This window comes from Atractosteus spatula, chromosome 13, assembly GCF_055471065.1.
Source record: "Atractosteus spatula isolate fAtrSpa1 chromosome 13, fAtrSpa1.hap1, whole genome shotgun sequence".
Taxonomy (NCBI): Eukaryota; Metazoa; Chordata; class Actinopteri; order Semionotiformes; family Lepisosteidae; genus Atractosteus; species Atractosteus spatula.
In genome coordinates this window covers 39,649,076-39,659,621 of record NC_142718.1, presented here as the reverse complement: position 1 = coordinate 39,659,621, position 10,546 = coordinate 39,649,076, and positions in this window count along the sequence as shown.

The following is a 10,546-nucleotide window of genomic DNA, read 5'->3' as shown; positions in this document are numbered from 1 at the left end:
TAACCCTAGACATGTGTAGACAGTGCCACCTAGCGGGAACTTTTCATCACTGCCTCGCACAAAACACCCACACAAACATTTATCACGGCTAATTTTCACATCTTGATTTACACTGCGATACTTAAAACAATAATTGACTATTCATACTTATGATAAAATGGTGATACACTTTAAATTGTATCCACCCATTATATCAGTGAAGACTCACGCTAACTGGAAGCGCATCGCTCGAGGTTTAACTACAGCCTGGACGGGACGAAATACTTTGATAGAAATGTGCGAACTGGGAATTTAATTTGGAAAAGACGCCGTATAGGACTGTGAAGTGTGAACAAGAACGCTCCTCCTTTCACAAGAGAACAATCTTCTGTCTGTGTGTGTGTGATGGTGTGTTAAATTATTCTAGCCCCTGGTATTGTGGCAGACTGCAGCCCAGGCTCGAGGAGTAGTATTTGAGTATTGATGAGGAACACCACCACCCATTGAAAGGTGTTTGTCGAGTGTTTAATCTCAGTGAGTCGACTGCAACGGACCTTGCGGATTTAGCACGGAGCTGCGTGCTAAATTGCATACCAGCTATACAGTGCTTACAGTAAAGCTCGTACAGTACTATCCCGGCATCACGCCCGTTTAGCCCGCAGCTTTTAGCTCGTTGCAATTAACCTGTGAATATTTGGCTCTCGGGCCCACCGGGCTGAGCGCCGGCCCCCTGCAGAGAGAGGAGTGACCAAGGGGCAGCTGCACAGGAGGAGCAGGGGTGGAGGAGGGATGCAGAAGACCAACACGAAGGAGAAAATACATACACTATGGTATTAAAGAAATGACGTCAGAAATGATTGCGAGTTGAGGCAGCCGAGGCGGCGTTGAACTTGACTGCTGTCTTCTGTCTCCAACTTTCTTTGTCAACACGGTTCACGATCAGGCTGACGCGTACTGGTGGCAAGCGCACATGGTCATAGTCGCCCCCTGCAGGGTTTTTCAAAGCGACCTGTGTGCCACTGCCTTGTTCAGCAAACATTTTAACACTTTGTTCAGTGTTAAAATAGAAGCAGCTCTACCGACTGAAATGAGCGGCAGTTCGCAACATGCAGGAAACAAATAATACAGCTTAGCCTCGTCTAAAACCAGCTCGGGTGGGAAGTTTTTGATTTGTTGGGAAAGTGCAATACACCTGCGGGTGCATAATTTTTCATGACTAGTTTACGTCTTTTTTTATGTAGCAAGAAGATGCTCTCTGGCAACGACAGATTCTTTCCCATCCCACAGTTACCACCTCAACTATTCCCAAACTGTGTCAGACCCGCTCGAACTCAGTGTGCGCTCAGATCAATCGCATGCGTACTTTTGTGATACAGTTAATTAATTTTGTTACCGAGATGTAACAACATCATCCAAGGACTGAATATTTGGTGGGAGAAGCTCGGTTTAACCTGCCTGGTTAAATGACAGCCTCCGCCCCCATTCAGACTGATGAACCGAGGGGCAGCTGTGAGGTGGAGACGGAGAGCAGGAGGGTTGATTCACACTAACGCGAACGGACTCGTTTCAGTTCAGTTCATACAGCCAGTCTGATGATAATCGTGATTAGGTGAGGCCGTGAGAGATTGACGTGTCGTTAACCCTCCCGAACTTCAGCTCATAACTCTTAACCATTTCGCTATTTTAGCATCATTAATAATATTCTCCCACGTTTTGTGTTTTTGGTTTCAAGCGCATTGAATAATGCATTTGTAAATCGTTTTAAAATTACACGTCACGTATATGAACATTTTAAATGATAAATGGGATCGCTAGATCTGATTCCAACGATCAATTTCAACTGGAATTGAAGTGAATTAATACTGACCCCTTGGCGTTGAAGACGAGTCAGGTGGTTAAGAGGGGGATTCGAGAAAGCTGACGGGGGTTTCCTGAGCCGGGATGAGTACAGGTAAATAATACGAGGAGGAATTAAAAATTATTTAAACCTTCTGTCTTGGCTATACATATTCAGTAAATAAAGAAAAAAAAAACCCAGGTAACTGCTTGTATCGGTCATTGATAAATACTACGGGAGGATGGGTTTCTCCAGTCCGATTGTAAAGTTTTAATACTGACCTCAGTCATGTGCTTCTGATGGGCTGTGTTCTCTGTTGGTTCAAAAGACATTTACGATATTTATACTATCGTAACATTATGGTAACATTACGTAACAGCTCTTCTATCCTATTTTGTTCTTCTATATGTTTTCTATTTTTGTTAGTTATATTTGTCTTGTGTGTGGTTGCACATCTTTTTTTAATTTTAAAATCAAAATTAAAAAATGCAACGTTATCCCCTCCCCCCAATGAGAAATAAAGATGCAATTATGTTAAAATAAGAGAAGTTGTAAAAGGATAACACTGCTTTAGAATGGGAGTGATCATGATTAGCATGCAGCTGTTCCTCTTGATTTAAAGACAGCTTTGCAAATCATTTGCTTGTTAAGCGTGTGAGAATAATAATCCACTTTGATCTCTTCAAGCATGGCCAAGACTCCTTCTTGAAATTATTCCCTCTTTATTATATGACCACATACATGAGTCAGGCCAATGTGACTCTGCTGCTGCCGGAGAGCTGACGCGTTACGGTGTTTACTAATGTTTCAATAATACAGGTCACAGCTCCAGAACATACGAGTGTTAGCCTGGGTCTAATATTCACCGGAAACTGGCATCAGTTTGAATTGAAACAAGCGGTGTTTAAACCAGTGATATTGAAATGTTTAGAAGCTGTTGCAGCCATGAGCTTGTGATCTTTGTAGCAATACCATATCAGGGTATGTGATATTTGCTTGAACGTGTGTTGCACTTCGCCTGTACAGCAGGAGGGACACCCACGTCTCCCCACCCGCCACAGAGGTGCAGCCCCGCCTGGGTGAGGCCTGTGCCTATCACGGCCCAGCTGCCCCGCTGCACAGCACATCAGCTGGAGGAGCGAGATCGCGCTGCTCCCGGTCATTTAAGGGGGCACTGTTGGGAAACCAGACTGAAAAAGCCCAGGGTGGGGTTTGTCTGTGACACCAGGCCTGTGCTCTTGCAGCCACGGCGTCAGAAACTCGTTAGGAACGCACTCGATATCCTGTGGCTCTACAAGAAAGAATAGAGTATTGGCCTGCTACACCGGCATCCACAATAGCGTTCCTTATCAGCTGTTTCACCTTCTTCTTAAATTATGTTATTTTATGTGCCTAAAGGAAATTCCAAAGTGCTCCAAAGTCAAATCGGTCTAAATATTGTAATACGACAGAGCATTACACATGAGGAAAAAAGGACCTGTATTGAAATTGTTGTATAATTGGACAGCAGTACCATCTGAATCCGTCGGGGGGCAGTACAGGATGACTTTGCTTATGAGTAGCTAATGCTGTCCCTGCACGCAGGGACTTTGAATTTATAAAGGTACTACCGTAAACTCGCATATAAAAGAACTTCTTGTTTAAAATGATAAAAAAAAACTGCATTTTACAATACTTTTAGTATATTGTCTTCTGTCATAACCCTGACAATAATTGACTTAATTTTATTGAGCCCCCTCGAGGCGTTTTGCCAAAACATGGCTGTGACATAAAAAAAGTGTAAAAACCATTTAAGTATCTCTCAAACATGAGACTATGCTGCAGGAATAAAGAGTGATCTTAAATTGAAGTGTAAGTCGCACTTAACAATGCTGCTGTGATCTATAGTATTCGTGTTAAGTAGAAACAAAGTTACTTATGTATGACTTCAAGGGGGCCAGAGACACTCATGCTGAAGTGTTGTCCAGTCGGGCCCTGAGCCAGTTTCCATTCTGCAAAGCCCTGAAGTTAGGTTGAAGTCTGAAGTCAGCAGTTTTGGAAGCTTTTGATAGAGTGTTCATCAAGGATTCGGAAGCTTGTGAACACCATGAGGTTGAAAACCATCACATGGCCAAATGGCAAACTGTGCTCTTTTCCACAGGTTATGGGCAATCATGAAGCCTCTTGCTTTCACGGCTCTTGGGTTTGCATACTGTGGGCAAAGAATAACTTCAACTGCGTGAGGCCTGCAGAGCAGCACGTCATAAAACTATAAAAGCAATTAACAGCATGATAAAAAAGCATGTGTTGGTTAAAATGGGCATATAAAATATCTCCATTATCCAAGACCTTGAAGCTGATGGCCGCTGTGGAATGCTCCAGGGTTTTATTTTATAGTTTTATTTGTCATAAGCTTGGAGGAGTCTTGCATTTGTGCTTATTTTGCACTACGTTGTCATAAGGAGGAGAAAGGGTGGGTGTGGAGCTGGTGGTTGTGCTTCTCATTGCCACAGTTTTGACCCCAAGTGTGCTTTTTTTTGCTGTAGAACTCAGTACTCGTTATTGTAGGTAGCTAGCATTTAAAAAAAAACATCTTTCAGTTTGTTTCTCTGCCACATTGTTGACTCCTGCAGTTTTCAGTAATAATTCATACTTTTCCTCACATTTCTGGGCTTCACTTTCCTTTAATGAGCAGTTTCCTTTCATGAAACTCCTGACATGCGTCACGCCATGGTGATGAATTTTATTCATGTCCACCCTCATTCTGTGACATTCTAACTCCTCTTCGTGGTACAAGAGGTGGGGGCAGATTGTTACTTCCAGTGCTGTAAAACTCTGCACTTACACACTTTGCCATGAAACTGTCCAGTACCAGTGTACTCTCCCATCCAGTCCTTTAGATTATTATGGAATAGTTATACTTGGGGTAATTATGTGTGTATTCAGAAAAAAGAGGAAGAAGAAAGAGAATTTCTGAGAACAAACATGGCAAAGTGTGAAATGAATCAGTGGTTTAAGCAATGGCTATAAAGCACTCCCTTAACCACTGCTCTCCACTGCCTAATAGGGTAGAACTGTTTACAAGGGGCTTAGAAAGCAGGTCTCCTGAGAGAGTTCCTCTGATGCCTTGCATCAGTGAAAACTGCATAAATGGAAAAGCTAAAAGCAAGATTTAATGAGCACACATGAGTTCAGGATGCGCACTATGATCAAGGCTCCTTGAAATTCACAAGGGATATTTGATAAAGGTGGTTTTCAGTCCGAAGCCCCAGTTCATTAATCAAACCTGAAGAATCAAATCACCTCAAAACCTGATGTAAAAATACTTAAGTAATGAATAATTTCTTGGCTAATTATAAAATATGACCTACAATTACGGACCTTTTTCAGTTAGTTTAAGGCTAAAATCATGTTTAAAGTAATAATACATTGAATCTCTTCTACCCCACTGCAAAGCATGCCCACTGTAGTAAAGCTTTACCTGAATGCCCTCTCCCCATTCAAGCTGTGCCAAAAAATTTTAAAAGGCAATTGGTCACTGATGACTAACTTTATTCCCCTCAAATGCCTCAGTTTCAATTATTGCCATAATTATCCCACATTATGGGATAATTATATGGGGGAAGGGTCACAACAGGTCAGTAGCTGATGAGAGATAAGATTCATTATCATCCACATCAGTTTTATTGGAGCAGGTTAATTGATATCTCGAACATCAGAATGATTACAAACGGCCTATTGATCCAAGGAGCTCATCCTGAAGGAAGCCGGGGTATCAGCTTCGCCTGCCTGTGTCCCAAAGCCAACCTTCTGCACTGAGACAATTCAAAGCTCTCGAGGCTCCTGGGGGGACAGAGACACTGTCTCGGGCTGTAAGACCGAATGAACCATAAGATCATAAGACAGGTTACATACGAGGTGAGGTCATTAGGCCCATCTGACCATTGGGCAGTTAGAGTCTTATTGACGCAAGGAAGTCGCCCAGCCCTTTCTTGAACTTCACTTTGTTTCACACTTCCACACGCCTTTGCTTAAAGAGTCTCCTGTTCTCAGTTTTAATTGCACTTTTCCATAGTTTCTACTTGTGTCATCTAGACAGAAAACGAGTCTGTTCCACCAGATCTCCCAAAATGATATGTTTTTATATTAGTATAGTGTTATTTGCATATAAATGCACAGTCAGATGCTTAGCATATTTTATTGAGGAGGCTGCATGTTTCACTGGTTTCAAATACTACGTACAATAATATTTATTAAACATTAACTTTCTACATATAGGTTGGTCAGTCCCATCCATTTGCAAACATACTTTTTAATGTGGGCATGTGGCCCTCTGGGACACATTGTTGCTCTTACAATTTGTTTCAGGCTATTTCTCATTACCTGTCTTGGCAGAAAAGCACTGGGAGTAAGCTGAAATGTCAGACCCAGTGTTCTTTTGCAGGTTATATATGTTTTTCTGGTGATACCTCAACACTTTGTAACTGGGGATAATATGTAACCAAGCAAAGTGATGATGATAACTGTCAGTCATATAAGACCAGATACTGCCTGTACTAAAATGAGATTGAAAGATATAAAAAGATGCTGATAAATTCAAAGTTCACCTTGGTTATGATCCTGGTTTTATGAAGTTACTTCTGGCAAAAGAGTAAGGTGTGGAGAAGCAGTTGTTTAAAAGCATCCTATCTACCTTCCTACCAACCTATCCTACAGTACCTACAGCAGGAGCAGATGGAGACCCTGCCTCATGCAGAATACTGCAGCAGCACTCTACTGTATATACTGTACAGCTCTATAGCACTGGAGCAAAGCTACAGTGAACACCCCATGGCCAGGAACTACATCTGATTCTTCCCGGGAGGATCCTGATTGCTGTGGTTTTAAATCTATCCCCTTTACCCCTCTTTATATACTGTATGCTGAACATCTACATTTTCTCAGGAAAACAATATATTTCTTGTAGGAGGTACAGTATGCTGACATTTGATCAAGCAGACAAGCTGTAGGTAAATTTATTATACAGATTAGATGTTACAAGCGAAAAGAGGTCGTTCTGCCCATTGAGCAAATCTAGATTAATAGCTGGGGTTGATCAACAAGGAGGTCTACTATGAAAGACACAGGCTAGTAGTGTGTGTGCTCACTGCTGGAAACAGTACAGACTGTACATTTCTGATGCTGGCTTTCCACCAGGTTACAGATGCCGTCTTGTGGGATTCTGTCCCATTCGTCTCATAGAGCTTGGTCAAGCATGTGCCTGTTCACTGGTCTTTGAGCCCCAGATGCTACAAATTACTGTACAGTACCTCATCCCTGTCTTCTGTACAGTAGGGCTCAAGTCTGGCAAGTAGTGTATTGACCGTCTAGCTGTCTCTTGCTAACTTTAAGAAATCCAGCGTTACACAAACTGCACGGAAACATGCGTTGTCCCGTCAGGATGAGCTCACTAGAAGGGTAGAGGCTCCTAAGACAGGAGAAAGCACCTAAGGACATGATCAATGTAGTGCTGTGCACTCAAGCTGCTATCAGACCCTACAATTGGAGTCCTGTGGTGACCAAGTACCCCTGCCCAGACCTTCACACTTGGACTCATTGCTCTTGGTGAGATATCAGTACTCCAGACTGTGGCCTCTCATTGAAAGTGATTGGCGATAACATCATGGCAGGATTACTGGCTGTGACAAACCAGACAGTGGTTGACGGGGAGGTAACGTAGTCCAGCCTCCCTCATAGTGATGGAGTAAAGGGTGTTGTTTTCTTGATACATGGGGCATATTTTTTTTTATTTTCCAAGGTGACCTAATGCAACAATCACAGTCATCTTAGTATATCACAAATGAATGAATGATAAATTAATCAGAATGAGAAAAAAACATTTAATCAATGACCAAAACATGTATCCTTTATTGTTCTAAAAACATAAAAATCAAATTACATATGCATAGCTAGATAAGTGTCTTTTGATGCTGAGTACATAATTTCTGTAGTGGAGGTTGGCCACAATTAAAAAGCTCTGTCCCTCTAAACACCAGAATTGACATCATTTGTACATTATCTCATCTAGTGGCTACTGTGTGAGACTCCAACCTCCTGCAGTGTGTCACACCTTCTGCAACACTCCAGCAGCCATTATGATGTAATGAGATGTCTAATTACTATCATTAGGGATGGTAATATAATAGCATAATGATGGCTTGTGTGTGTTCAACCTGTTTCTTTCAGAAGACTCACAAGTCCTTGACTGAACAGTCCATATTCTTAGAACAAAAAATAATATACATCTTTAACAGGAAGTCACCCTTCTTTCATCTATTCATAATCAGTCAATGAATGACTATAATGTAATATTTATTCTTTTATAATATGCTTTTATATTGAAGGCTTTCATAAAATTATCAGTTTGTTTAATGAAGTAACTAAGTTACATAGAGCAATAATGAAGCTACTGTGTTAGGAGGTATAGTAAAATATAGGAATCAATAAACCAACAGATAAAGAGCTGGATAATATAATGAAGCAAATAGAAAACAGTACGTATCATAACATAAAGCATTTAAACTTCCAAAGCTCTACTGTAGCTGTCCATTTCAGTGAACACAACAACCACCATCTTGATTCTTAGCAAGTTGAAAACTTGAGCAGAGATCAGACGTCTAGGTGATCAGTATAATGTAGAGGTGAATCTGTGGATTCCGAGCAGCAGCCTGAAGTGCGAGGAGTTTCTGAAGTGAGGCAGTGGTGTGGAGTGGTATTCAATGCTTCAAACAGTTGTGGGTCTCAGTCCCAGGGGACACTGCTGTTACCCTTGAATAAAGATTGATCCAGGATAATGCGGTGCAAAGCAGGGTACACCCTGGATGGGACGCCAGTCCGTTACTGGGCACACGCAGAACACAAATACAGACACACACTCACACCTGGGGCCAAATTCCCAGAAATCAATTAACCTACCAGCACGGCTTTGAACTATGGGAGAAAAGTCGCGTGAATACAGGGAGAACATACAAACTCCACGCAGACAGCACCCCAGGTCAGGAATTGAACACAAGTCCCCAGAGCTGCGAGGCAACAGTGTTAACCACTGCTCCACTGTGCCGTCTAATATCATTCCTATTATTAATAAGAAACACAAGACTTGCTTTCAAGCATGCGCTCTGGCACACGTGTATGAGTGTGTCTGGGATGCTGTTTCCTCTCCTGAAGCCACTGGGAGACGTAAAAGGAGTGGAACAATGTTATTGCATGACTTATAAGATGTGGTTTGCTGGTGGCTGAATAGTGCAGTTTAATTTTTCCTGTTGGCTGCATTTTTCTTTCAGTATTACTATGGCATCCCATGTAATCTATGATTCAACACTCTGTGAGTGCGTTGTGACACTGTAAAATTATCTGCTCTCGTTGACTTGGAAATGCAGGGATTCAGCATGCCTCACCAGTGATGAGTTTGATGACCTTAATGGGAGCCGAGGTCAGCGTTTAAAAAAGAAAAAAAAGATACTGTATTTTGGTACTAGATTTCACAAGGTCCCATAAGTGGAGGAGGAAGAAAAAGAACAATTATTCCTTTTTACACAGAAAAATAGAGATATGTAGAAATATCTTTAAAAATCTGACTAATGTGATATGACTTGATAGTTATAGGAATGATGTCTTTCATTTGGAGAGTTTAATTAATGAATAGAATGAAGTCCATTTTAATAATACTTTTTATATAGTACGTTAATTGTTTATTTTTAAGGTAAATTTGTTATTCTGAGTGATTGCGTTATTAGCCTGACATCAATCTTTTCTTTACATGTAATTGTAAAGAATATGCCAGTTATGAATCCAGAACCCTAGCCACTGTTCCACACGGTCTCCAGATTTTGCATATGCATAAAAGTGAACATATTCAACAGAGAGACAGAAACCACCACTGTTAATGACTGCTGGTTTAGTGCTAAAAACACAAAATGTAACTCATACAAGCTAAGGGAGGTTCTGCATACAAAGACTTAATTTTTTCTTGTCCCATAGCTGGAGTTCAAATAATGCAGCTCTACATACAGTATGTGTTCAAAACAGGAATCGGACCTAATTAAATTCTCTCAGGGGGATAGCTGCGTCAGTGTGCACTGACTGCAAAAGAACAAGTCGAGATAAAATTTCACACTGAAAAGCAAAAAGAATAAACACAACATTTCAGTTGAAGAAAACTACAGCTAAAAGTTTTTTTTTACTTTTCACCATGTAATTAACCTTCATTTGTTCCTTATTTAAAGTCTTCACTGACAGAAGAGAAGTTACAGACTCGAGCTTTCAATAAAAGCTTGAAAATAAAGACCACAAGGGCTCAAGGGAACAGACATGAGTGCATTTATTGGAAATAAAAAAAGCCAAGGATTTTAAAATGTGAAATTTAGCAGAACAATAGCAGAGGTTTCACCTCTGATCTTCTGATTTGGCAGGAGAGACGTTTGTTTTAATTAATGATATCATCAACTCGGGGAACCTCTACATGGAACTGCAAATGACCCTGTGAGCGCAAGATCACACTGTGAAGAAACTGAATTACTCACACAGAGTGCCTGTGGCTGGCTGAGAGCCTTGTGGAATTCCATTTAGTCCACACACACAAGAAAGCTTTTGTAATGCATGTGAGATGTAGTTGACAAACATGCTTCCTTGTGACTTGTGATCTTGGCAAAGAGACAGGGTCCACAGAAACGTGGGTTTGATTTGCTCTCCCCGCCTGTGGCTTAGAAATAC